Source organism: Chrysemys picta, chromosome 22 (assembly GCF_011386835.1).
Source record: "Chrysemys picta bellii isolate R12L10 chromosome 22, ASM1138683v2, whole genome shotgun sequence".
Classification (NCBI taxonomy): Eukaryota; Metazoa; Chordata; order Testudines; family Emydidae; genus Chrysemys; species Chrysemys picta.
Window position 1 is genome coordinate 9283606 of NC_088812.1, and position 25641 is coordinate 9309246.

Here is a 25641-nt window from a genome sequence, read left to right on the forward strand (position 1 = left end):
CCCCCTTCATTTATACACCCCATTCCCCTCGGCTCTACTCCCCACTGTAGCCCCTCATGTATACACCCAATCCCCCCTCAGCTCTACTCCCCCACTGTATCCCCCTTATTTCTACACCCCATCCCCCTCGGCTCTACTCCCCACTGTAGCCCCTCATGTATACACCCAATCCCCCCTCAGCTCTACTCCCCCACTGTATCCCCCTTATTTCTACACCCCATCCCCTCGGCTCTACTCCCCCACTGTACCCCCTTCATTTCTACACCCCATTCCCCTCGGCTCTACTCCCCACTGTACCCCCCTTCATTTATACACCCCATTCCCCTCAGCTCTACTCCCCCACTGTACCCGCCTTCATTTATACACCCCATCCCCTTCGGCTCTACTCCCCCACTTTACCCCCTCATGTATACACCCCATCCCCCCTCAGCTCTACTCCCCCACATTTATACACCCCATCCCCCCTCAGCTCTACTCCCCCACTGTACCCCCCTCATTTCTACACCCCATCCCCCTCAGCTCTACTCCCCCACTGTACCCCTCTCATTTCTACCCCCCATCCCCCTCAGCTCTACTCCCCCATTGTACCCCCTCAGCTCTACTCCCCCACTGTACCCCCTCATTGCTACACCCAATCCCCCCCTTAGATCTACTCCCCCACTGTACCCTCTCATTTCTACACCCAATCCCCCCCTCAGCTCTACTCCCCCACTGTACCCCCTCATTTCTACAACCCACCCCCTCTCAGCTCTACTCCCCACTGTATCCCCAGTCTATAGGGGGATAATTTAAATCCCCCATTATTCTTGAGTTTTTTATTTTAATAGCCTCTCTAATCTCCCTGAGCATTTCACAGTCACTATCACCATCCTGGTCAGGTGGTTGGTAATATATCCCTACTGCTATGTTCTTATTATTAGAGCATGGAATTACTATCCATAGAGATTCCATGGTACAGTTTGGTTCATTTAAGATTTTTACTTGATTCTACACTTCCTTTCTCTCCCACCAGCATGACCTGTTCTATCCTTCTGATATATTTTGTACCCTGGTATTACTGGGTCCCATTGATTATCCTCATTCCCCCAAGTTTCTGTGATGTCTAGTATATCAAATCCTCATTTAATAAGAACAGATTTAAAAATTTTATTAAGATGATGTTAAAAAAATACTGAACAGAGTTTGAGCATAGAAATTTCTGGTTATCAGGGAATAACATACAGATTATCGAGGGTGCAAAGTTTGGTTTAAGATAAAGTGGTATGAGGAATACATAATCTGCAATATCCCCGATTGGGGGTAAAAGGTTCATGGGTCAAAGTATAGACATTGAGATATGAGGGTATGAAGTTGATGAAGTGGCTATGTTTGGGTGTGGATTATAATGAGTGGATATGATGATGAGGATGGATTGACCCTCATTTGGTGAGATTTAATGTTCAGGGAGTTTATGGTTCCACTTCATATGATCCAACGGAGGTGGTCACTTGGTCCCTTTCTTGTAGTGGGAGAACAATGTCACACTGGCTCACGCCTCCTGGTACTGTCGGTGGCCGGTGATGTGCTCGATGTAGATGTCCCCAAACCATCGGATGGTGTCTGAGACCATGAGGCGCCACATGAGACGTGCATAGCGTCGACCGATCCCGCAGGTCTGCAGCACACGCTCGTTGCAGGGGTCCCAGGCACTCTAGTTACATACAAGGCACTCTAGGTCACCCATCTTATTATTTAGACTCCTAGCATTGGGATATAAGCACTTTAAATGTTGTCACTTTTAAGCTGTCACACCACAGCATTTGCAGCACAGGGCTTTTCTGAACCCTGAGCAAGAGGTGAAGAATTAGCCTGGGGCCAGAGCTTAGGGGAAACATGCCCAGTACACAGGGAGGGGCCTGAACCAGGAACGGGAGGGGAGGGGTCCATGTGATGGTCTCCTAATAAGTCATTGCTAAGGAGTTTGGCCCCTGCTCTCAGGTATTTCGAAAGCTCAGATAAAGCATGTGGGGGCCTTAGGCCCAGAGGAGTTCCCATTCCTTATGGGCCAGGTGTGTCCCATGGCTTCCTCCTGCCTCTTGGAAAGGTGTCAGTTGAGTGCCGGAGTAGCAGAGCTACAGACTGAAGACTGCTCCTAATACAGCAGCTTCAGCTCCAGCTCCAGCCAGGCCTTGGAGGAGTCGGATTACCTAGCCCAGCCACTGTGGCCCCGTTTGCCAAGGGCTGTAGCCATCAGGCCCCTGGGCTCAGACCCCCAACCCACCCCAACTTGTTTCACATGGGCCACTCCAAAACTGGGCTGGATTGGAATATGGACTTCCTACCACATTCCGCAGTGAACACTATCACTATAGAACCTGGACCACATCCTGACTGAGGAACGGATAGCAAAGTCAACCAGACCCAAAGGATAAGTGTTAGTGATTTTATTTATTATGATAACAAAGCCCTAGCTGGGCTGATACTGGCTGCTCTGAGCAGCCTCCTGACAGGCCCGGCTGCCTCCGTCATATCCCCGGTGCCGGAACTGGGATAGCTTGAGATGCCAACGCAGGTTGAGGTCTTTGGGCTCCACTGTAGTTTCCTCATCCTGCCCCCTTAGGCCCTCTCCCAGTGACACATGTTCTGTATGAGTTTTAATGAAGTGTCTTTCTCCTCCATCCACCCTAGAGACCCTTTAACAGAGTGCCCACAAGGCTTCCCTCAATGCCCATTGCGTGTTTGCAACTTTCCTAATTACACCGTGAAATCAACCCAACTTTGTAAATAGATCCCAGTGCAGCTTGTTAGGCCTTGGCTACACTTGAGGATTCAAGTGCAAGTGTACTCGCAGCGCTGGCGGCGCGACAGCTCTCTCGCAGCACTGTCAGTACTCCACCTCTCCGAGGGGAGTAGCTTGCAGTGCTGCAAGGGAGCGTGCAGCACTTCAGGCACGGATTACACTGGCGCTTTACAGCGCTGCACTCGTTGCGCTCAAGGGGGTGTTTTTTCACACCCCTGAGCGCAGCAAGTTGCAGCGCTGTACAGCGCCAGTGTAGCCAAGGCCTTAGACTCGGCTGCAAGGGGAACTGTCCTCAAGCTCCACTCACTCCCTGCTGAGGCAGAAGTCTGCCATTGTAGAGCTTGGTTCCCAGACCAGTTTGTGGAAAAATACTGACATCCCAAAATGGAGTCCAGTATCGTGTGGCCTGGTCACATGTCCTTGTAGAGTCAGAGCAGCCATTACTTACAGGCTGTCTGTAGCGTTCTCAGGAAGGCTAACCAGGTGGGAGATAAGCTTCTCCTAAGGCCTATTGTTCTTAATAGCCCATTGCCCTGAATAGACCCTTCCCCACCCACTATCTAGACTGAGAACATCTTGTCTAGTGGGTATTACCCAGGTGTAAATACATTTGAAGTACAGATACATAGTCAGTATTTATAACTTCAGATACAAAAATGATACATGCATACAAATAGGATAATCATATTCAGCAAACCATAACCTTTTCAATGACACCTCACTTGACCCGACTTGTACAAAATGCATCATAATTATGCCATAATCATATCATAATAATATTACTGGGAAGAATATGGGGTGAAGTGTCACAGACCTATCAGGAGAAAATCCACGTGTTTTGAGATAAAAGCCCTAAGTGCTAGTTCAATCAATGCAAAACCAGGCCTCCATTCCAACTCCACTCCAGCCCTCCCCAATCCCCCTGTCACAGTGCACCTGGCTGAGGAATTGACAGGCACCGAGACAGAGCCAAGGGCAACTGTACAGAGACAAGATCTAGGTCCTAAGCTTTCTGGGGGTAGGGGATGTGTGTATGTATGTGGGTGTGCGTGTGTGAAAGGGGTGTATGTAAGTGTGGTGCATGTGTCACTTCCAGGCCAATGCCACTCACCGGATTGTTTTGACAAGGGACACTGGTGCAAGGGAGACAGGTGCTGCCCAAGATGAGCCCAACGCCATTCCTACACGGATAAGCCATGAAGCTATAGGTCAATTCTGGACCGGAAGCTGGTGGGGCATGTCTGTGACACCCGGAGCCGCTCATCAGTGCGCTTCCCGTCTGCTTAGTACTGCCTGCAGGGGCCCCTAAGGAGGCTGGCGCGGGTGCCAGGTGGAGAGTGTGTTAACACTGGCTCTGATGAGAGGTGCAAGACCCCCAGAACACTAAGCAGCAGTGTCAGGGTGGCGCCTGGAGGGGGCACCCAGTCACTGACCTGGTTGCCAGGGTGGCACCCACGGGACAGGAGCCACCCAGTCACCGACCCCGTTGTTGGGACAGCTCCCGCAGGGCAGGGAGAAAAGGAGCACCCAGTCACCGACCCCATCACTGGTGGGGGCAGGGGGGGGGAGAGAAGGACCCAGTAATTGCCACCATCAGCTGGGTGTGGGGGAGAGAGGGACCCTGTAACTCAGCGTTTTTCAAAGTTCGGGTTGCGACCCTGTACTGGGTCGTAGCATGTCAGGCACTGGGTCGCTCTGGTCAGCACCGTTGACGGGGATATTAAAAGTCCCGTCAGCCGTGCTGCTCAGCTAATGCAGGTTAGTGCCTATCTGTTTCGACGCCGCGCTGCGCCCTGGAAGTGGCCAGCAGTGGGTCTGGCTTCTAGGCAGGGGGGCCATGGAGCTCAGCACACTGCTCCCACCCCAAGCACTGGCTCTGCACTCCCATTGGCTGGGAACCAGCCAATGTGAACTGGGGGAGAGGGGGTGGTGCCTGAGAGCGAAAGTCTCATGAAGTGGCTTGCATGCCTCCGCGTAGGAGCCAGACCTGCTGCTGGCCACTTCTAGGGCTCGGTGTGGTACGCGGTGCCAGGACAGGCAGGAAGCCTGCCTCTGCACCATGGCTGCGCTGCTGACCAGGAGCTGCCAGAGGTAAGTCTGCACCCCAATTCCCTGCCCCAGCCCTGAGCCCCGCCAAACCAGGAACCCCTTCCTGCACCCCAAAGCCTTCATCCCCAGCCACACCCCAAAGCCTGCACCCCCAGCCCAGAGCCCGCACCCCATCCTGCACCCAGCTCAGAGCCCGCACCCCCTCTTGCACCCAGCTCAGAGCCTGCACCCCAACTCCCCTCCCAGAGCCTGCACCCCCTCCTGCACCCAGCCCAGAGCCCACACCCCAACCCCCCTCCCAGAGCCCGCACCCCCTCCTGCATCCAGCCCAGAGCCCGCACCCCAACCCCCCTCCCAGAGCCCGCACTCCCTCCTGCACCCAGCCCAGAGCCCTGACCCCAACTCCCCTCCCAGAGCCCGCACCCCCTCCTGCACCCAGCTCAGAGCCCGCACCCCAACCCCCCTCCCAGAGCCCGCACCCCCTCCTGCATCCAGCCCAGAGCCCACACCCCAACCCCCCTCCCAGAGCCCACACCCCCTCCTGCACCCAGCCCAGAGCCCGCACCCCAACCCCCCTCCCAGAGCCCGCACCCCCTCCTGCACCCAGCTCAGAGCCTGCACCCCAACTCCCCTCCCAGAGCCTGCACCCCCTCCTGCACCCAGCCCAGAGCCCACACCCCAACCCCCCGCCCAGAGCCCGCACCCCCTCCTGCATCCAGCCCAGAGCCCGCACCCCAACCCCCCTCCCAGAGCCCGCACTCCCTCCTGCACCCAGCCCAGAGCCCTGACCCCAACTCCCCTCCCAGAGCCCGCACCCCCTCCTGCACCCAGCTCAGAGCCCGCACCCCAACCCCCTCCCAGAGCCCGCACCCCCTCCTGCATCCAGCCCAGAGCCCACACCCCAACCCCCCTCCTAGAGCCCACACCCCCTCCTGCACCCAGCCCAGAGCCCGCACCCCAACCCCCCTCCCAGAGCCCGCACCCCCTCCTGCACCCAGCTCAGAGACCACACCCCAACCCCCCTCCCAGAGCCCGCACCCCCTCCTGCACCCAGCTCAGAGACCACACCTAAACTCCCTCCCAGATCCTGCACCCCCTCCTGCACCCAGCTCAGAGCCCGCACCCCAACCCCCCTCCCAGAGCCCGCACCCCCTCCTGCATCCAGCCCAGAGCCCACACCCCAACCCCCCTCCCAGAGCCCGCACCCCCTCCTGCACCCAGCTCAGAGCCTGCACCCCAACTCCCCTCCCAGAGCCCGCACCCCCTCCTGCACCCAGCCCAGAGCCCACACCCCAACCCCCCTCCTGGAGCCCGCACCCCCTTCTGCACCCAGCTCAGAGACCACACCCCAACCCCCCTCCCAGAGCCCGCACCCCCTCCTGCACCCAGCTCAGAGCCCACACCCCAACCCCCCTCCCAGAGCCCGCACCCCCTCCTGCATCCAGCTCAGAGCCTGCACCCCAACCCCCCTCCCAGAGCCCACACCCCCTCCTGCACCCAGCCCAGAGACCACACCTAAACTCCCTCCCAGAGCCCGCACCCCCTCCTGCACCCAGCCCAGAGCCCTGACCCCAACTACCCTCCCAGAGCCCGCACCCCCTCCTGCACCCAGTCCAGAGCCCACACCCCAACCCCCCTCCCAGAGCCCGCACCCCCTTCTGCACCCAGTTCAGAGCCCACACCCAAACTCCCCTCCCAGAGCCTGCACCCCCTCCTGCACCCAGCTCAGAGCCTGCATCCCAACTCCCCTCCCAGAGCCCGCACCCCCTCCTGCACCCAGCTCAGAGCCCTGACCCCAACCCCCCTCCCAGAGTCTGCACCCCCTCCTGCACCCAGCCCAGAGCCCACACCCCAACCCCCCTCCCAGAGCCCGCACCCCCTCCTGCATCCAGCCCAGAGCCCGCACCCCAACCCCCCTCCCAGAGCCCGCACCCCCTCCTGCACCCAGCTCAGAGACCACACCCCAACCCCCCTCCCAGAGCCCGCACCCCCTCCTGCACCCAGCTCAGAGACCACACCTAAACTCCCTCCCAGATCCTGCACCCCCTCCTGCACCCAGCTCAGAGCCCGCACCCCAACCCCCCTCCCAGAGCCCGCACTCCCTCCTGCACCCAGCCCAGAGCCCTGACCCCAACCCCCCTCCCAGAGCCCGCACCCCCTCCTGCACCCAGCTCAGAGCCCACACCCCAACTCCCCTCCCAGAGCCCGCACCCCCTCCTGCACACAGCCCAGAGCCCTGACCCCAACTCCCCTCCCAGAGCCCGCACACCCTCCTGCACCCAGCCCAGAGCCCGCACCCCAACCCCCCTCCCGGAGCCCGCACCCCCTTCTGCACCCAGCTCAGAGACCCCACCCCAACCCCCCTCCCAGAGCCCGCACCCCCTCCTGCACCCAGCCCAGAGCCCTGACCCCAACTCCCCTCCCAGAGCCCGCACCCCCTCCTGCACCCAGCTCAGAGCCTGCACCCCAACTCCCCTCCCGGAGCCCGCACCCCCTTCTGCACCCAGCTCAGAGACCACACCCCAACCCCCCTCCCAGAGCCCGCACCCCCTCCTGCATCCAGCCCAGAGCCCACACCCCAACCCCCCTCCCAGAGCCCGCACCCCCTCCTGCACCCAGCCCAGAGCCCGCACCCCAACCCCCCTCCCAGAGCCTGCACCCCCTTCTGCACCCAGCTCAGAGCCTGCACCCCAACTACCCTCCCAGAGCCTGCACCCCCTCCTGCACCCAGACAGCGCCCACACCCCAACCCCCCGCCCAGAGCCCGCACCCCCTCCTACATCCAGCCCAGAGCCCGCACCCCAACCCCCCTCCCAGAGCCCGCACCCCCTCCTGCACCCAGCCCAGAGCCCTGACCCCAACTACCCTCCCAGAGCCCGCACCCCCTCCTGCACCCAGCTCAGAGACCACACCCCAACCCCCCTCCCAGAGCCCGCACCCCCTCCTGCACCCAGCTCAGAGCCCGCACCCCAACCCCCCTCCCAGAGCCCGCACCCCCTCCTGCACCCAGCTCAGAGACCACACCTAAACTCCCTCCCGGAGCCCGCACCCCCTTCTGCACCCAGCTCAGAGCCTGCACCCCAACCCCCCTCCCAGAGCCCGCACCCCCTCCTGCACCCAGCTCAGAGCCCGCACCCCAACCCCCCTCCGAGAGCCCGCACCCCCTCCTGCACCCAGCCCAGAGCCCTGACCCCAACTACCCTCCCAGAGCCCGCACCCCCTCCTGCACCCAGCTCAGAGCCCGCACCCCAACCCCCCTCCCAGAGCCCGCACCCCCTCCTGCACCCAGCTCAGAGACCACACCCCAACCCCCCTCCCAGAGCCCGCACCCCCTCCTGCACCCAGCTCAGAGACCACACCTAAACTCCCTCCCAGATCCTGCACCCCCTCCTGCACCCAGCTCAGAGCCCGCACCCCAACCCCCCTCCCAGAGCCCGCACTCCCTCCTGCACCCAGCCCAGAGCCCTGACCCCAACCCCCCTCCCAGAGCCCGCACCCCCTCCTGCACCCAGCTCAGAGCCCACACCCCAACTCCCCTCCCAGAGCCCGCACCCCCTCCTGCACACAGCCCAGAGCCCTGACCCCAACTCCCCTCCCAGAGCCCGCACACCCTCCTGCACCCAGCCCAGAGCCCGCACCCCAACCCCCCTCCCGGAGCCCGCACCCCCTTCTGCACCCAGCTCAGAGACCCCACCCCAACCCCCCTCCCAGAGCCCGCACCCCCTCCTGCACCCAGCCCAGAGCCCTGACCCCAACTCCCCTCCCAGAGCCCGCACCCCCTCCTGCACCCAGCTCAGAGCCTGCACCCCAACTCCCCTCCCGGAGCCCGCACCCCCTTCTGCACCCAGCTCAGAGACCACACCCCAACCCCCCTCCCAGAGCCCGCACCCCCTCCTGCATCCAGCCCAGAGCCCACACCCCAACCCCCCTCCCAGAGCCCGCACCCCCTCCTGCACCCAGCCCAGAGCCCGCACCCCAACCCCCCTCCCAGAGCCTGCACCCCCTTCTGCACCCAGCTCAGAGCCTGCACCCCAACTACCCTCCCAGAGCCTGCACCCCCTCCTGCACCCAGACAGCGCCCACACCCCAACCCCCCGCCCAGAGCCCGCACCCCCTCCTACATCCAGCCCAGAGCCCGCACCCCAACCCCCCTCCCAGAGCCCGCACCCCCTCCTGCACCCAGCCCAGAGCCCTGACCCCAACTACCCTCCCAGAGCCCGCACCCCCTCCTGCACCCAGCTCAGAGACCACACCCCAACCCCCCTCCCAGAGCCCGCACCCCCTCCTGCACCCAGCTCAGAGCCCGCACCCCAACCCCCCTCCCAGAGCCCGCACCCCCTCCTGCACCCAGCTCAGAGACCACACCTAAACTCCCTCCCGGAGCCCGCACCCCCTTCTGCACCCAGCTCAGAGCCTGCACCCCAACCCCCCTCCCAGAGCCCGCACCCCCTCCTGCACCCAGCTCAGAGCCCGCACCCCAACCCCCCTCCGAGAGCCCGCACCCCCTCCTGCACCCAGCCCAGAGCCCTGACCCCAACTACCCTCCCAGAGCCCGCACCCCCTCCTGCACCCAGCTCAGAGCCCGCACCCCAACCCCCCTCCCAGAGCCCGCACCCCCTCCTGCACCCAGCTCAGAGACCACACCTAAACTCCCTCCCGGAGCCCGCACCCCCTTCTGCACCCAGCTCAGAGTCTGCACCCCAACCCCCCTCCCAGAGCCCGCACCCCCTCCTGCACCCAGCTCAGAGCCCGCACCCCAACCCCCCTCCCAGAGCCCGCACCCCCTCCTGCACCCAGCCCAGAGCCCACACCCCAACTCCCCTCCCACAGCCCGCACCCCCTCCTGCACCCAGCCCAGAGCCCTGACCCCAACTCCCCTCCCAGAGCCCGCACCCCCTCCTGCACCAAGCCCAGAGCCCGCACCCCAACCCCCCTCCCGGAGCCCGCACCCCCTCCTGCACCCAGCCCAGAGCCCACACCCCAACTCCCCTCCCAGAGCCCGCACCCCCTCCTGCACCCAGCTCAGAGACCTGACCCCAACTCCCCTCCCAGAGCCCGCACTCCCTCCTGCATCCAGCTCAGAGCCCGCACCCCAACCCCCCTCCCAGAGCCCACACCCCCTCCTGCACCCAGCCCAGAGCCCACACCCCAACCCCCCTCCCAGAGCCCACACCCCCTCCTGCACCAGCTCCGAGCCTGCACCCCAACCCCCCTCCCAGAGCCTGCACCCCCTCCTGCACCCAGCCCAGAGCCCACACCCCAACTCCCCTCCCAGAGCCCGCACCCCCTCCTGCACCCAGCTCAGAGCCCACACCCCAACTCCCCTCCCAGAGCCCGCAGCCCCTTCTGCACCCAGCTCAGAGCCTGCACCCCAACCCCCCTCCCAGAGCCCGCACCCCCTCCTGCACCCAGCTCAGAGCCCGCACCCCAACCCCCCTCCCAGAGCCCGCACCCCCTCCTGCACCCAGCCCAGAGCCCTGACCCCAACTACCCTCCCAGAGCCCGCACCCCCTCCTGCACCCAGCTCAGAGCCCGCACCCCAACCCCCCTCCCAGAGCCCGCACCCCCTCCTGCACCCAGCTCAGAGACCACACCTAAACTCCCTCCCGGAGCCCGCACCCCCTTCTGCACCCAGCTCAGAGCCTGCACCCCAACCCCCCTCCCAGAGCCCGCACCCCCTCCTGCATCCAGCCCAGAGCCTGCACCCCAACCCCCCTCCCAGAGCCCGCACCCCCTCCTGCACCCAGCCCAGAGCCCACACCCCAACTCCCCTCCCAGAGCCCGCACCCCCTCCTGCACCCAGCCCAGAGCCCGCACCCCAACCCCCCTCCCAGAGCCCGCACCCCCTCCTGCACCCAGCTCAGAGCCCGCACCCCAACCCCCCTCCCAGAGCCCGCACCCCCTCCTGCACCCAGCTCAGAGACCACACCTAAACTCCCTCCCGGAGCCCGCACCCCCTTCTGCACCCAGCTCAGAGCCTGCACCCCAACCCCCCTCCCAGAGCCCGCACCCCCTCCTGCATCCAGCCCAGAGCCTGCACCCCAACCCCCCTCCCAGAGCCCGCACCCCCTCCTGCACCCAGCCCAGAGCCCACACCCCAACTCCCCTCCCAGAGCCCGCACCCCCTCCTGCACCCAGCCCAGAGCCCTGACCCCAACTCCCCTCCCAGAGCCTGCACCCCCTCCTGCACCAAGCCCAGAGCCCGCACCCCAACCCCCCTCCCGGAGCCCGCACCCCCTCCTGCACCCAGCCCAGAGCCCACACCCCAACCCCCCTCCCAGAGCCCGCACCCCCTCCTGCACCCAGCTCAGAGCCCGCACCCCAACCCCCCTCCCAGAGCCCGCACCCCCTCCTGCACCCAGCTCAGAGCCCGCACCCCAACTCCCCTCCCAGAGCCCGCACCCCCTCCTGCACCCAGCTCAGAGACCTGACCCCAACTCCCCTCCCAGAGCCCACACCCCCTCCTGCACCCAGCTCAGAGCCCGCACCCCAACCCCCCTCCCAGAGCCCGCACCCCCTCCTGCATCCAGCCCAGAGCCCACACCCCAACCCCCCTCCCAGAGCCCGCACCCCCTCCTGCATCCAGCCCAGAGCCCACACCCCAACCCCCTTCCCGGAGCCCGCACCCCCTCCTGCACCCAGCCCAGAGCCCACACCCCAACTCCCCTCCCACAGCCCGCACCCCCTCCTGCACCCAGCCCAGAGCCCTGACCCCAACTCCCCTCCCAGAGCCCGCACCCCCTCCTGCACCAAGCCCAGAGCCCGCACCCCAACCCCCCTCCCGGAGCCCGCACCCCCTCCTGCACCCAGCCCAGAGCCCACACCCCAACTCCCCTCCCAGAGCCCGCACCCCCTCCTGCACCCAGCTCAGAGACCTGACCCCAACTCCCCTCCCAGAGCCCGCACTCCCTCCTGCATCCAGCTCAGAGCCCGCACCCCAACCCCCCTCCCAGAGCCCACACCCCCTCCTGCACCCAGCCCAGAGCCCACACCCCAACCCCCCTCCCAGAGCCCACACCCCCTCCTGCACCCAGCTCCGAGCCTGCACCCCAACCCCCCTCCCAGAGCCTGCACCCCCTCCTGCACCCAGCCCAGAGCCCACACCCCAACTCCCCTCCCAGAGCCCGCACCCCCTCCTGCACCCAGCTCAGAGCCCACACCCCAACTCCCCTCCCAGAGCCCGCAGCCCCTTCTGCACCCAGCTCAGAGCCTGCACCCCAACCCCCCTCCCAGAGCCCGCACCCCCTCCTGCACCCAGCTCAGAGCCCGCACCCCAACCCCCCGCCCAGAGCCCGCACCCCCTCCTGCACCCAGCCCAGAGCCCTGACCCCAACTACCCTCCCAGAGCCCGCACCCCCTCCTGCACCCAGCTCAGAGCCCGCACCCCAACCCCCCTCCCAGAGCCCGCACCCCCTCCTGCACCCAGCTCAGAGCCCGCACCCCAACCCCCCTCCCAGAGCCCGCACCCCCTCCTGCACCCAGCTCAGAGACCACACCTAAACTCCCTCCCGGAGCCCGCACCCCCTTCTGCACCCAGCTCAGAGCCTGCACCCCAACCCCCCTCCCAGAGCCCGCACCCCCTCCTGCATCCAGCCCAGAGCCTGCACCCCAACCCCCCTCCCAGAGCCCGCACCCCCTCCTGCACCCAGCCCAGAGCCCACACCCCAACTCCCCTCCCAGAGCCCGCACCCCCTCCTGCACCCAGCCCAGAGCCCTGACCCCAACTCCCCTCCCAGAGCCTGCACCCCCTCCTGCACCAAGCCCAGAGCCCGCACCCCAACCCCCCTCCCGGAGCCCGCACCCCCTCCTGCACCCAGCCCAGAGCCCACACCCCAACCCCCCTCCCAGAGCCCGCACCCCCTCCTGCACCCAGCTCAGAGCCCGCACCCCAACCCCCCTCCCAGAGCCCGCACCCCCTCCTGCACCCAGCTCAGAGCCCGCACCCCAACTCCCCTCCCAGAGCCCGCACCCCCTCCTGCACCCAGCTCAGAGACCTGACCCCAACTCCCCTCCCAGAGCCCACACCCCCTCCTGCACCCAGCTCAGAGCCCGCACCCCAACCCCCCTCCCAGAGCCCGCACCCCCTCCTGCATCCAGCCCAGAGCCCACACCCCAACCCCCCTCCCAGAGCCCGCACCCCCTCCTGCATCCAGCCCAGAGCCCACACCCCAACCCCCTTCCCGGAGCCCGCACCCCCTCCTGCACCCAGCCCAGAGCCCACACCCCAACCCCCCTCCCAGAGCCCGCACCCCCTCCTGCACCCAGCTCAGAGCCCGCACCCCAACCCCCCTCCCAGAGCCCGCACCCCCTCCTGCACCCAGCCCAGAGCCCGCACCCCAACCCCCCTCCCAGAGCCCACACCCCCTCCTGCACCCAGCCCAGAGCCCGCACCCCAACCCCCCTCCCAGAGCCCACACCCCCTCCTGCACCCAGCTCAGAGCCTGCACCCCAACCCCCCTCCCAGAGCCCACACCCCCTCCTGCACCCAGCTCAGAGACCTGACCCCAACTCCCCTCCCAGAGCCCGCACCCCCTCCTGCACCCAGCTCAGAGACCACACCCCAACCCCCCGCCCAGAGCCCGCACCCCCTCCTGCACCCAGCTCAGAGCCCTGACCCCAACCCCCCTCCCAGAGCCCGCACCCCCTCCTGCATCCAGCCCAGAGCCCACACCCCAACCCCCCTCCCGGAGCCCGCACCCCCTCCTGCACCCAGCCCAGAGCCCACACCCCAACCCCCCTCCCAGAGCCCGCACCCCCTCCTGCACCCAGCTCAGAGCCCGCACCCCAACCCCCCTCCCGGAGCCCGCACCCCCTCCTGCACCCAGCCCAGAGCCCGCACCCCAACCCCCCTCCCAGAGCCCACACCCCCTCCTGCACCCAGCTCAGAGCCCGCACCCCAACTCCCCTCCCAGAGCCCACACCCCCTCCTGCACCCAGCCCAGAGCCCGCACCCCAACCCCCCTCCCAGAGCCCACACCCCCTCCTGCACCCAGCTCAGAGCCCACACCCCAACCCCCCTCCCAGAGCCCGCATCCCCTCCTGCACCCAGCTCAGAGCCTGCACCCCAACCCCCCTCCCAGAGCCCACACCCCCTCCTGCACCCAGCTCAGAGCCTGCACCCCAACCCCCCTCCCAGAGCCCACACCCCCTCCTGCACCCAGCTCAGAGACCTGACCCCAACTCCCCTCCCAGAGCCCGCACCCCCTCCTGCACCCAGCTCAGAGACCACACCCCAACCCCCCGCCCAGAGCCCGCACCCCCTCCTGCATCCAGCCCAGAGCCCGCACCCCAACCCCCCTCTCAGAGCCCGCACCCCCTCCTGCACCCAGCTCAGAGCCCGCACCCCAACTCCCCTCCCAGAGCCCGCACCCCCTCCTGCATCCAGCCCAGAGCCCGCACCCCAACCCCCCTCCCAGAGCCCGCACCCCCTCCTGCACCCAGCTCAGAGACCTGACCCCAACTCCCCTCCCAGAGCCCGCACCCCCTCCTGCACTCAGCTCAGAGCCCACACCCCAACTCCCCTCCCACAGCCCGCACCCCCTCCTGCACCCAGCCCAGAGCCCTGACCCCAACTCCCCTCCCAGAGCCCACACCCCCTCCTGCACCCAGCTCAGAGCCCACACCCCAACCCCCCTCCCAGAGCCCGCACCCCCTCCTGCATCCAGCTCAGAGACCTGACCCCAACTCCCCTCCCAGAGCCCGCACCCCCTCCTGCACTCAGCTCAGAGCCCACACCCCAACTCCCCTCCCACAGCCCGCACCCCCTCCTGCACCCAGCCCAGAGCCCTGACCCCAACTCCCCTCCCAGAGCCCGCACCCCCTCCTGCATCCAGCCCAGAGCCCACACCCCAACCCCCCTCCCAGAGCCCGCACCCCCTCCTGCACCCAGCTCAGAGACCTGACCCCAACTCCCCTCCCAGAGCCCGCACCCCCTCCTGCACTCAGCTCAGAGCCCACACCCCAACCCCCCGCCCAGAGCCCGCACCCCCTCCTGCACCCAGCTCAGAGCCCGCACCCCAACTCCCCTCCCAGAGCCCGCACCCCCTCCTGCATCCAGCCCAGAGCCCGCACCCCAACCCCCCTCCCAGAGCCCGCACCCCCTCCTGCACCCAGCTCAGAGACCTGACCCCAACTCCCCTCCCAGAGCCCGCACCCCCTCCTGCACTCAGCTCAGAGCCCACACCCCAACTCCCCTCCCACAGCCCGCACCCCCTCCTGCACCCAGCCCAGAGCCCTGACCCCAACTCCCCTCCCAGAGCCCACACCCCCTCCTGCACCCAGCTCAGAGCCCACACCCCAACCCCCCTCCCAGAGCCCGCACCCCCTCCTGCATCCAGCTCAGAGACCTGACCCCAACTCCCCTCCCAGAGCCCGCACCCCCTCCTGCACTCAGCTCAGAGCCCACACCCCAACTCCCCTCCCACAGCCCGCACCCCCTCCTGCACCCAGCCCAGAGCCCTGACCCCAACTCCCCTCCCAGAGCCCGCACCCCCTCCTGCATCCAGCCCAGAGCCCACACCCCAACCCCCCTCCCAGAGCCCGCACCCCCTCCTGCACCCAGCTCAGAGACCTGACCCCAACTCCCCTCCCAGAGCCCGCACCCCCTCCTGCACCCAGCCCAGAGCCCTGACCCCAACTCCCCTCCCAGAGCCCGCACCCCCTCCTGCATCCAGCCCAGAGCCCACACCCCAACCCCCCTCCCAGAGCCCGCACCCCCTCCTGCACCCAGCTCAGAGACCTGACCCCAACTCCCCTCCCAGAGCCCGCACCCCCTCCTGCACCCAGCCCAGAGCCCACACCCCAACTCCCCTCCCAGAGCCCACACCCCCTCCTGCACCCAGCTCAGAGCCCACACCCCAACCCCCCTCCCAGAGCCCGCACCCCCTCCTGCACCCAGCTCAGAGCCTGCACCCCAACCCCCCTCCCAGAGCCCGCACCCCCTCCTGCATCCAGCCCAGAGCCCACACCCCAACCCCCCTCCCAGAGCCCACACCCCCTCCTGCACCCAGCCCAGAGCCCACACCCCAACCCCCCTCCCAGAGCCCGCACCCCCTCCTGCACCCAGCTCAGAGACCACACCCCAACCCCCCGCCCAGAGCCCGCACCCCCTCCTGCACCCAGCTCAGAGACCACACCTAAACTCCCTCCCGGAGACCTTAGGAAGGGGTGGGTGGGTGGGGGACTTGGACCCATTCTGGGCACCACCAAAGATTATTCAAACCTGCCACTTCTGTGGGGGAGGGGAGAGGAGAGAGGTCCCCAGTTACCGACCTCATCGCCGGGGGGAGGGGGAGCAGCCAGTAACTGACACTGTCGCCAAGGCAACGCCCGGGGACAGGTAACGGGCACTGACTCCGCCCCTGGGTTGACCCGCGCGCACTCGGAGTCCGCGAGTCTCCAGGCTGCCCTAGGCACCCGCGCCTCTTGGCCACGTGACACCCCCTCCCCACCCCCAGGACCTTAGCCCTGGAGGCTCGGAAGCGGAGGTCACGTGAGAAGGGGCGTTCCGGCATCGTCAGGGGGAGGCCGCGTGGGCGCCCGGAGCCGAGACTCCCACTTCCGTTCGCTGCGGGCCCGGTATGTGCAGCGGTGGGGGAGGGGCGGGGGTCGCCAGCGCGGGGGTCGGGAGGGGCGGGGCCAGCGCGGGGGGGGGGGGGTCATTGTTCTAGAGGGGCGGGGCCAGAACAGCTCTGCGCCGGTCCAGTCCCTGCCTCACGGCCCCGCGTCAGCCCGCGGCTCGGTGCCCGGTTCGGGACCGAGGCCCGGGGGGAAGGACAGGCGCAGAGCCGCGCCTGGCCGCAGGCCTGATTGCCGGCCCCCGCTGCAGCCCAGCCTCGGCCCCCTTCCCTCTGCCCGTGCCCCCCCTGGAACTGCAGGAGCCCGGGCGGGGTAAGCGGGGTGTGACCCGCCAGAGTTGGGCTACAACCTAGGATGAGGGTCTAGGGCAGCACCGCAGCGGGGGCCTGTAGGGGAGGAGGTCCCATTTAAAAAGGTTGTTAGGAGGAGGAGGGAGAAAAGTTGTTCTCCTTCGCCTCTGAGGCTAGGACAAGAAGCAATGGGCGTAAATTGCAGCAGGGGCAGTTTAGGTTGGACATTAGGAAAATCTTCCTGTCAGGGTGGTGAAGCACTGGAATAAATTGCCTAGGCAGGTTGTGGACGCTACATCACTGGAGATTTTTAAGAGCAGGTTAGAGGAACGTCTGCCGGGGATGGGTATATACCTGGAGAGAGAGCCAAGAGGATGTGGCCGGTGGAGTCCATCACTGGATGTGGCAAGAAAGAAATAATCCGTTGGGGATGGGAAGGGACAAGAAGCAGAGTGGCAGGGGGTGAGGAGGAATGGTGGTGGCCAGGAGGAAGGGGACGGGGATAGGAGAGGCAAGCACTGGGTTGAGGGCCAATGGCAGGGCCCAGCTTTACAGTCTAGTAAACTATGCCCAGCTAAACAGCAAAAGCAATGGGACCTCTCCCATCCACTGTCTGTCTCTGTGGCGCCAGAATGTTGCTGCTTTTGGGGCAGGCTGATAAGGGTCACAGTCCAAGATGCCAGCGCAGGCCACAGTGGACAGCCCTGGTGCCTACTGCACACCATCCCCCCCCCCCCCCCCCCACTGTCTTGGTTAAAGTTGGGTGAATGTATCTAGTGGAGGTGGGAGTGCAGGAGGGGATGCTGGGAGTGCAAACAGGTAGGCATGCAGGCTGGGGTGCTGGCATCACAGGTGGGTGTGTGCTGGGAGTTAGGGGATGGTTGGTAGTGCTGGTATTGGAGGTGGGTGCGTGCTGTGAATGGGCAGCCCTGGTGAAAGTCGGTGGGTGGACAGTGATACTCGGGTGCTTGAACTGAGTGAGTAAGTATTCCTCTTCAATTATCAGTCTGACCCAGGCTCCGTGCTTACTGGTGCTGGGAGCATTTGTACGGGTTCCTCCCAAGTGCCTCCCGCTCCGGCAAGGCATTTAGTGTTGGACCTTAAACCTCAAGTTGCTGAGCATTAATGCATAGAATACTCCTGGGAGTATTCTGCGCCAAAACATTAAAAATCCCGCACACAATATTTTAAAATTCTGCAAATATTATTTATTAATATCACTATATAATCATGCCAGTTTCAATTATTTTTGTAACTTGTTTCAAAATACCTGTCCGCAAGTATGTCTGTAACAATACAGACACACACACAAATTCCCCCAGGAGTAGAGTGTTAAAGAAACCCCTATGACAACCCAGTTCCTGTTTCTCTGCCCTGCCCCACCCCACCCCTCAAGCCCAGCTGGCGGGCCAGACACCCACAACCCCTCCCCCCCAGAGCCCAGCCATGGCCCCCACAGCCTACGTTCCCTCTAAGCTGCATGGCCACGCAGCTGCCTATTAAGCCCCGCTCAGGGCTGTGATGGGGAGAGATGCCTCTCCCCCAGTGTGGACCTGCCCCGGACTTGTCGCAGCCAGGGGAGAGGTGGCCCTCTCTGCCGGGCCTAGAGTGACCAGACAGCAAGTGTGAAAAATTGGGACGGGGTTGGGGGTTGTAAGAGCCTATATAAGAAAAAGAGCCAAAAATCAGGACTGTCCCTATAAAATCCGGATATCTGGTCATCCTAGCCCCAGCGTGGACCTGCCCCGGACTTGCTGCGACTGGGGGAGAGGAGCCCCTCTCTCGGCCCGACCTAGGACCCCCGGAGCTGCTGCAGCCGGGGGCAGGTGCCTCTCCGCTGCCTCAAGCTGCTGTGGTGGTGAGAGGGGGCTGGAGGGAGTCCTCTCTCCCCAATGCAGCCCCAGGGTAGCCTGCAACCCCAAACCCCTCATTCCCAGCCCTCCCTCAGAGTCTAGACCCCCTGCACCTCAGCCACCTCCTCCCATGCCCTGAACCCTTCATCCACAGCCCCACCCTAAAGCCTTTACCCCCAGTCAGAGCCCTCACCCCCTGCCCCAGGCCTGAGCTCCTTCCCGCACCCTGAACCCCTCATCTCCAGCCCCACTACAGAGCCTGCACCCCCCACACTCCAACCCTCTGCCCCAGCCCTGAGCCCCCTCCCATGCTCCGAACCCCTCGGCCCCACCCCATGAATTTTGTTCTGTGCACCATCACCTCCATATTGGTGCACAGAACAAAATTCATTCTGCACATGGATGTCAAAAATAAGAGGGAACACTGCCCCCAGCCAATATGCCTGACCCCCTCCCCTTCAAAGTCCATTTGTGGGGGGGCCCCTGGCCCAGACACCCACACCTCCTCACCCCCAGAGCACAGCTGTGACCCCCCCCAGCCTAAACACCCACCCCCCTCCAGAGGCTGGGATCCAGAAAGAGGAACAGCCTGATGCTCGGTACCAGGCTTGCATGGAGTTTCCTGCATGCCACCCTCTCCTTCCCTCAGGGCATGCTGGGAACTGCAGCTGCCAGGAACCCTCTAGCTCCCTCTCCCTCCCCCCAGCAGTGTCTTCTGTGTGAGCTGGGCTCTGCTGGGTCTAGTGACCCCTAGTGGCAGCTAGAAGCACTGCAGCCCATTTCTGTGGAGGAAAGGAAATTCTGCATGCAAGTTAATTTCTTCAAAATTCTGCATTGCACAGTGGTGCAGAATTCCCCCAGGAGTATGCATTCTGCTCTCCTGAGATGACAGAGCCTGCCCCACTCCTACCTCCACAGAAACATCCCGAAGTCCTGGCCTTCCACACTGAGCATGCCGCAATAGTAAGCGAGAGGGACAGAGAGTCACACACACACACGCGCATGACTGCCCAACCCTGTGATTTATGTTTCTACTAGCAGCTCCAGATGCCCAAACCAACCTGCCTCCACTGCTAGGGAGGGGCGTGACTGCTCTTACGGCTTCCCTTTGCTTCCTTGTCAGAAAATCATTTTTCTGCAGGGAAGCAAAGAGATCTGCAGGGAACCTGAATTCTGTGCACGTGCCATGACACAGAATTCCCCCAGGAGTAATATAACAGGTGTGGCCAAACTTTGGCTCTTGAGCCACATGTGGCTCTTTTACAGTTAAAGTGCGGCTCGCAAGGCCCCTCCCCCCCCCTCCAATTTTCCACCTACAAGACTGGGCAGGGGGAAGCTCAAGGCTTCTGCCCAGTGGTGGGACTAGAGGCTTCTGCCCTGTGGGACGGGGGTCTAAGGTTTTTAGCCCAGCAGAGGGGAATCGGGGCAGAAGCCCCATCCCCCAGGTTGGCTCCCCTTTGAATTTCCCCCACATTCCCCTTCAAGTTCTTCCCCGCTCCCTCGCCCTTCTCCCCAGTCTGGCTCCACCAGAGTTCCCTTCCCATCTCTCCTGCTCTGTCCCATGGAGTTTCCCCCACATCCCCTGCCCCTTATCTCTGTTTGAAGGGGTATTGTCACTTCTGTGTGGCAGTGTTTCATCTGCTAGTTGCCAGTGACACCTGAGAGTCCAATAACTGAAAGAGATGAAAGCACATTAGTATTTGTCCCTGTGTTTTCAGTTTGTCTACTGTGGGCAGTTGGTAGCACTCTACATGCAGTCATTGTCAATCAGTTTGTGTGGGTTTGTCACACACCCACAGGGGAGGGAGAGACATTTTTAAAATAGGGATAGGGTAGGGATAGAACTTAGCATCACTTTTTAACATTCCCTTTAAAAATTGTCAGGATTTAGAGTTGACTGGGCTGTTGTCACCCCTTTAAATGTGGACAAGAAATCATACAAAATAAATTATTTTGGGGAAATTCTTTGGCCTGTGTTGTACAGGAGGTCAGACTAAATAATCACAGTGGTCCTTTCTGACCTTGGAATCTATGTAAAGCAGAGAAAGGTCTAACACCATTCAGTGACTGGAAGTTGAAGCTAGACAAATTTATACTGGAAATAAGTAGTAAGTGTCTAATGGAGCAAGTAATTAACCATTGGAACAATTTAGCAAGTGTTGTGGAAGATTCTCTATCGCTGTCCATTTTAAAAATCAAGATAGAATGTTTTTTTCCCCAAAAAGATCTGCTCTGGGAGTTATTTTGGGGAAGTTGTATGACCTGTGTTATATGGGAAATCAGACTAGATGATCATAATGATCACTTCTGCCCTTGGAATCTAAATCTATGAAAAGAATATGACGGCAGCAAACTGGGATTCAACCTACCTCTCAGCCTTTGCTCAGACATGTAATTACAGCTTAGAGATGAATATTACATTTGGAGATTCTCCTGAGAAGTGCTGTTGGGCATGTAGTGATAAGAAAAGTATTTTTAAAAAGTGCAGTTAATAACATGACAGCATAATATGAAACCAGGTAATCCCCACAGGGCTAAATCCAACAGGTACCTAGGCATTGTAATACTTAATCCCTAGGCACCCCTGCCACCTTGTGGAATTGAGTCCAAAGTTAGGTGGCCAGGCTCTCCATACAATGCATGGGGAGAGTTGGGCACTTAAGGAAGGGCTTCACAGAAGCCCGCAAGCTGAGTGGGGAGCTGCCAAAGTTAGACCGGAGTGAAATGCAGAATAAAGGATTTAGGCCCTCACCCAGCTCCTGTTAGTTTGGGTCTCTAGGGGCCTGACTGACAGGCTGGAGAGACATGCCTCCCTCCATTCAGGAGTCTCAGCCATAAATAGGATATCTCCATTAATTTATTTTATCTCCTAGAACTGGAAGGGACCTTGAAAGGTCATAGAGTCCAGCCCCCTGCCTTCACTAGCAGGACCAAGTACTGATTTTGCCCCAGATCCCTAAGTGGCACCCTCAAGGATTGAACTCACAACCCTGGGTTTAGCAGGCCAATGCTCAAGCCACTGAGCTATCCCTCCCCCCTCTCCTGGAGTTACATGGTGCCTACACAAGGTCGTCTACTTTAGTAGCCTCTGCCTTGGCAGTCAAATCCTAGGCCTTTGTCCTTAGGGTGGGTAGAAAGAGGTACCCCATCATAGCTAATAGCCTTGTGTTAGGGCACTCACCTGGAACACGGGAGACCTGTTTTGGGGCTTCTGCTCTGCCTGATTTGGCAGAGGTGAGTGCCTTACCACCAGGCTAGTGAGTATTCTGGGGTTGGTCTCTCTCAATCTCGTATTAGAGCTGTTACGCTTGGTACAACTAATTAAATATTCATTGGAGTGAGGACTTGACCCTGTGCCTCCCACATGCCCAGAGGACTTGACCACTGAGCTGTAGAGTCCATCTCTGTTTCAGGCCCACTGAATATTTAATTATTTATACAAAGAGGAACAGCTTCAAACAGGAGAGATTGAGCCCTCTGGCCCCAAAAACCATGGTGACTAGGGCACCTAACTGGGTTGTGGGAGACCTGGGTTTAAGTCTCTGCTCCAAATCATGTTTGTCCCTATCTATCTTTTGTAACAGGTATCAGGCATGCTCTGTGAACACCTTCGGGATTTGGCCCTGCTGTCAAAGGGGTCGCTAGAGCTTTGGTTTCAGTGAGGACTCTGAGCAGCTTATTAGCTGTGGGGTGGCACCAGGGTGTAGGCTGCTTTGCACCTGCCTACTGGTGGAAATTTAGAGGCCTATAGGGCTAGGTGGCAGCTGAGTGTTGGTTTTGAGAAGGTCATTGGTGCCTACATGGTGGACTTAAGCACCTAAAGAGTCAGTAACTTTGAGACTGTAACCCATACTGTCTTCCATACTAGGTTATAGGGACAAGTTCTTACGATTTGATTATGTTCATTATGGGCAAAGAGAGGAGAGTCCAAATCAATAATTATATATATATACACACACACATACACACACACTTGTTGCTTCAGAAGAGCTGATTCCCAAAGCAGAGGAAGATGACAAGTAAAATTGACTGGGAGGAAAAATTTGGACAGAAAACTGAATGAAAATTTGAGCCATCTTGTAAACTCTTCTTAAACAAACCCAAAAGACAATTCCATAACAGAGAGTAATTTTGGTTAAAAGATCACCCTGGTTAAGAGGGAAAGTGCAGGCAGTAATTTATGTACATTAACAAATGGGGAAAAGGTAATAGATAGCAAACAATATAAGGTAAAAATTATGAAGTGTAGAAAATTGATAAGGCAAGCTAAAGACATCAGGGAAAGTTCCATGACTTGGTAGGGCTGAGGTCAACAAGAAGGTTTTCTAAGTATATCAGGAACAAAAGAAAGCCTAATGGTGGTATAGGACCATTACTAGATGGAGATGATAAAATTATTAATAATGATGCAGAAAAGGCAGAAGTGTTCAATAAATATGTTCTGTACTTAGAGAAGCAGGATGATGTACTAATATCACAAAAGGATGATGAAGTATTTTGCTGTCCATTGTCCTTACTAATGTTAAATAGCATCTGCTAGGAAGCATCATTTTTAAATCAATAGGTCTGGATAACATACACCCAAAAGTCCTAAAAGATTTGGCCAAGGATGATGGCCCACTGATTAATTTTTAATAAATCTTGAAATACTGGGGAAATTCCAGAAGGCTGGAAGAGCGCCAATGTGCCAACATTTACAGAGGGTGAGCAGGATAATCCAAGTAAATATAGTCTGGCTAGTTGAACATTAGCCCCAGGCAAAATAATGAACAAGCGGATACAGAATTCAGTCAAACTTTTAAAGGACAGGAACATTAATGCCCGTCAACATTTTATTTTTTAAAAAAAACCCACAAACCTGATTTTTTTTTATGAGATTACAGGTTTGGTTCATAAAAGTAACCACATAGTTGTAACATACAAAAGTCTAAGTCAGTCATTTAACTTAATACCATAAAACATTCAGAATAAAAAAATCCACACTAATATCAATAGAGCACACATTAATTGGATGAGGGAACAGCCTGACAATTCTCAAAAAGTAGTTGTCATTGGGGAAATCACTGAATGGGAGTCTTTTCAGGGGGTTCCACAAGGATTGGTTCTAGGCCTGACACTATTCAATATTTTTTAATCAATGATCTGAAAGTAAATAAAAATTACTATTGAGAATATTTGCAGATGACCCAAAGGTTGGCAGAGTGGTAAATAACAGTGAGGATGGGATACTCTTACAGAGCAATTTGGGTTTCTTGGAAAGCTGGGCACATTCAAACAAGTCACATTTTAATACAACCAAATGCAAGGTCATACGTGGAAGAATATAGAATGTCGGCCATACTTACGTTATCCTGGAAAGCAGGGATTCTGAAAAGAGTGTAGGAATCCCAGTGGGCAAGCATCTGAACGTGAGCTCCCAGTGCCAAGAGTTAATTCAGTCTTTAGATGTATAATCAGGGGAAAAGTGGGTCTGAGCAGGGAGGTGATTTTACTTCTGCATAGGCACTGGTGAGACGGATAGTGGAATACTGTGTCCAATTCTGTATTTTAAAAAAAAAAAAAAAAAAAAAAAAAAAAGGGATGTTTAAACAATGGGAGAGGATACAGAAGAGAGCCACAAAAGTGAAGGAAATTCCTTTATGGTGTGAGACTTTAAGAGCTTGATCTGTTTAACTGATCAAAAAGAGGCTAGAGAGGTTACTTAATGACAGTGGATAATACCATATACTAAAGGTCACTTTAATCCAGCAGAGAAAGGCAGAACAAGATCTAGTGCAGTGGTGGGCAACCTGCGGCCCGTCAGGATAATCCGCTAGCAGGCCGTGAGACAGTTTGTTTATATTGATTGTCTGCAGGCACGGTTGCCAACAGCTCCCAGTGGACAGGAATGGCGAACCACGGCTACTGGAGCTGCGGACGGTTGATGTAGACAAACTGTCTCATGGCCCATCAGCAGATTACCCTGATGGGCCGCAGGTTGCCCACCACTGATCTAGTGGCTGGAAGTTAAAGCCAGACAAATTCAAATTAGAAATTGTGGGGGGGGGAATTTCCACAGTGCAGGTGATTAAGCATTAGAACAAACTATCACGGGAAGTGGTGGATTTGCCAAGTCTAGGCTCACACTTGGGTTACTGGGTGGAATTCTCTGTCCTGTGCTGTCAGGGAGATCAGACTAGCTGATCTAATGTCCCTTCTGGCCTTAAACGCTATGAATCTAAGTTAGAGATGAATGTAGAGTCCCATTTGAAGGCTAGGATTCCATTCCTCTTCCTCTCCCTCCCCCCTCCAACCTCAGGGGCCAGCAGGTCAGAAAACAGTTTTTTACTTGCGAGGTGAGCAACCTTGCTCTGAAGTCAGTGGGAGATGATGGTCAAAGTGCCATGTTTACAGATTAGAGACGGATTTTGTCTTTACACAATTAGGATTATAGCATTCAGGGATTGCAAAGGTTCCTGAAGCACTAATTCAGCTCAGGGACAGAGTAGTTACCAGCAACGCTGCAGTGATGTTTCATGTGACCAAGCAAAGAGGAACCAGTTTCAGCCATCTGTGCAAAGAGGCTGTGGGAGAGGTGCTTAGTACACCAAATTTATCCTACAGGTCTCGACGGCACAGATCAGCTGAGTGGACACTTACATGATCAGTACGAGTGGCCTCTCAAGGACTCAGTAGCAAGCAATATCTTCTCCTCCTGGAGGTATCCAGACATGTACCTATTTGCAACTCCAAATATCAGTGGTTTTGCTCCAGCTCAAGAGTAGACAGCCAGTTTGTCTTGGATGCATTCCTTCTAGACTGGACAGTAGGTCTCTGTGCATTTCCCACTCAGTTCCTCCAATTAAGAGAGTTCTCAGGAAAAATCAAACAAGACAAAGCCATAATTATTCTGATTGCCCTGGCCTGGGCAAGATAACAGTGGTTTTCAGATCAACTGCAGCAGTTTACTGGCCTTTCCCAGTAATTCCAGACTTATTGACCCAGCAGAAAGGTTGGATTTGCCATCCAGATTGATATTCTCCTCTTGACAGCATAGGTCATTGGACTTTGACACATCTGGAACTCTCTTGTTCATAAGAATCATAGCAGATTA

The 25641-nt window shown here is 59.9% G+C and overlaps 1 protein-coding gene and 1 long non-coding RNA gene across 3 annotated transcripts in view; one reads left to right on the forward strand and one right to left on the reverse strand.

Annotated features, from left to right (window-relative positions):
- Window positions 1-1121: 1121 nt before the first annotated feature.
- LOC135977029 (uncharacterized) lies at window positions 1122-16371 on the reverse strand. Its single transcript, XR_010594341.1, has 3 exons — window positions 16100-16371; window positions 3891-3960; window positions 1122-1690 (listed from the first exon to the last, which is right to left on the reverse strand). It is a non-coding gene; the product is annotated as an uncharacterized LOC135977029 (long non-coding RNA).
- LOC135977028 (2-hydroxyacyl-CoA lyase 2-like) overlaps window positions 4713-25641 on the forward strand; it is a 31390-nt gene continuing 10461 nt past the window's right edge. The window contains exon 1 of one of the 2 annotated variants that reach the window (XM_065575611.1): window positions 4713-4870. The gene's annotated coding sequence lies outside the window, so the exon portion shown is untranslated. Of the gene's footprint in view, window positions 4871-16284; window positions 16406-25641 lie in introns of those variants that run through there. The other variant, XM_065575610.1, reaches the window with a different exon arrangement.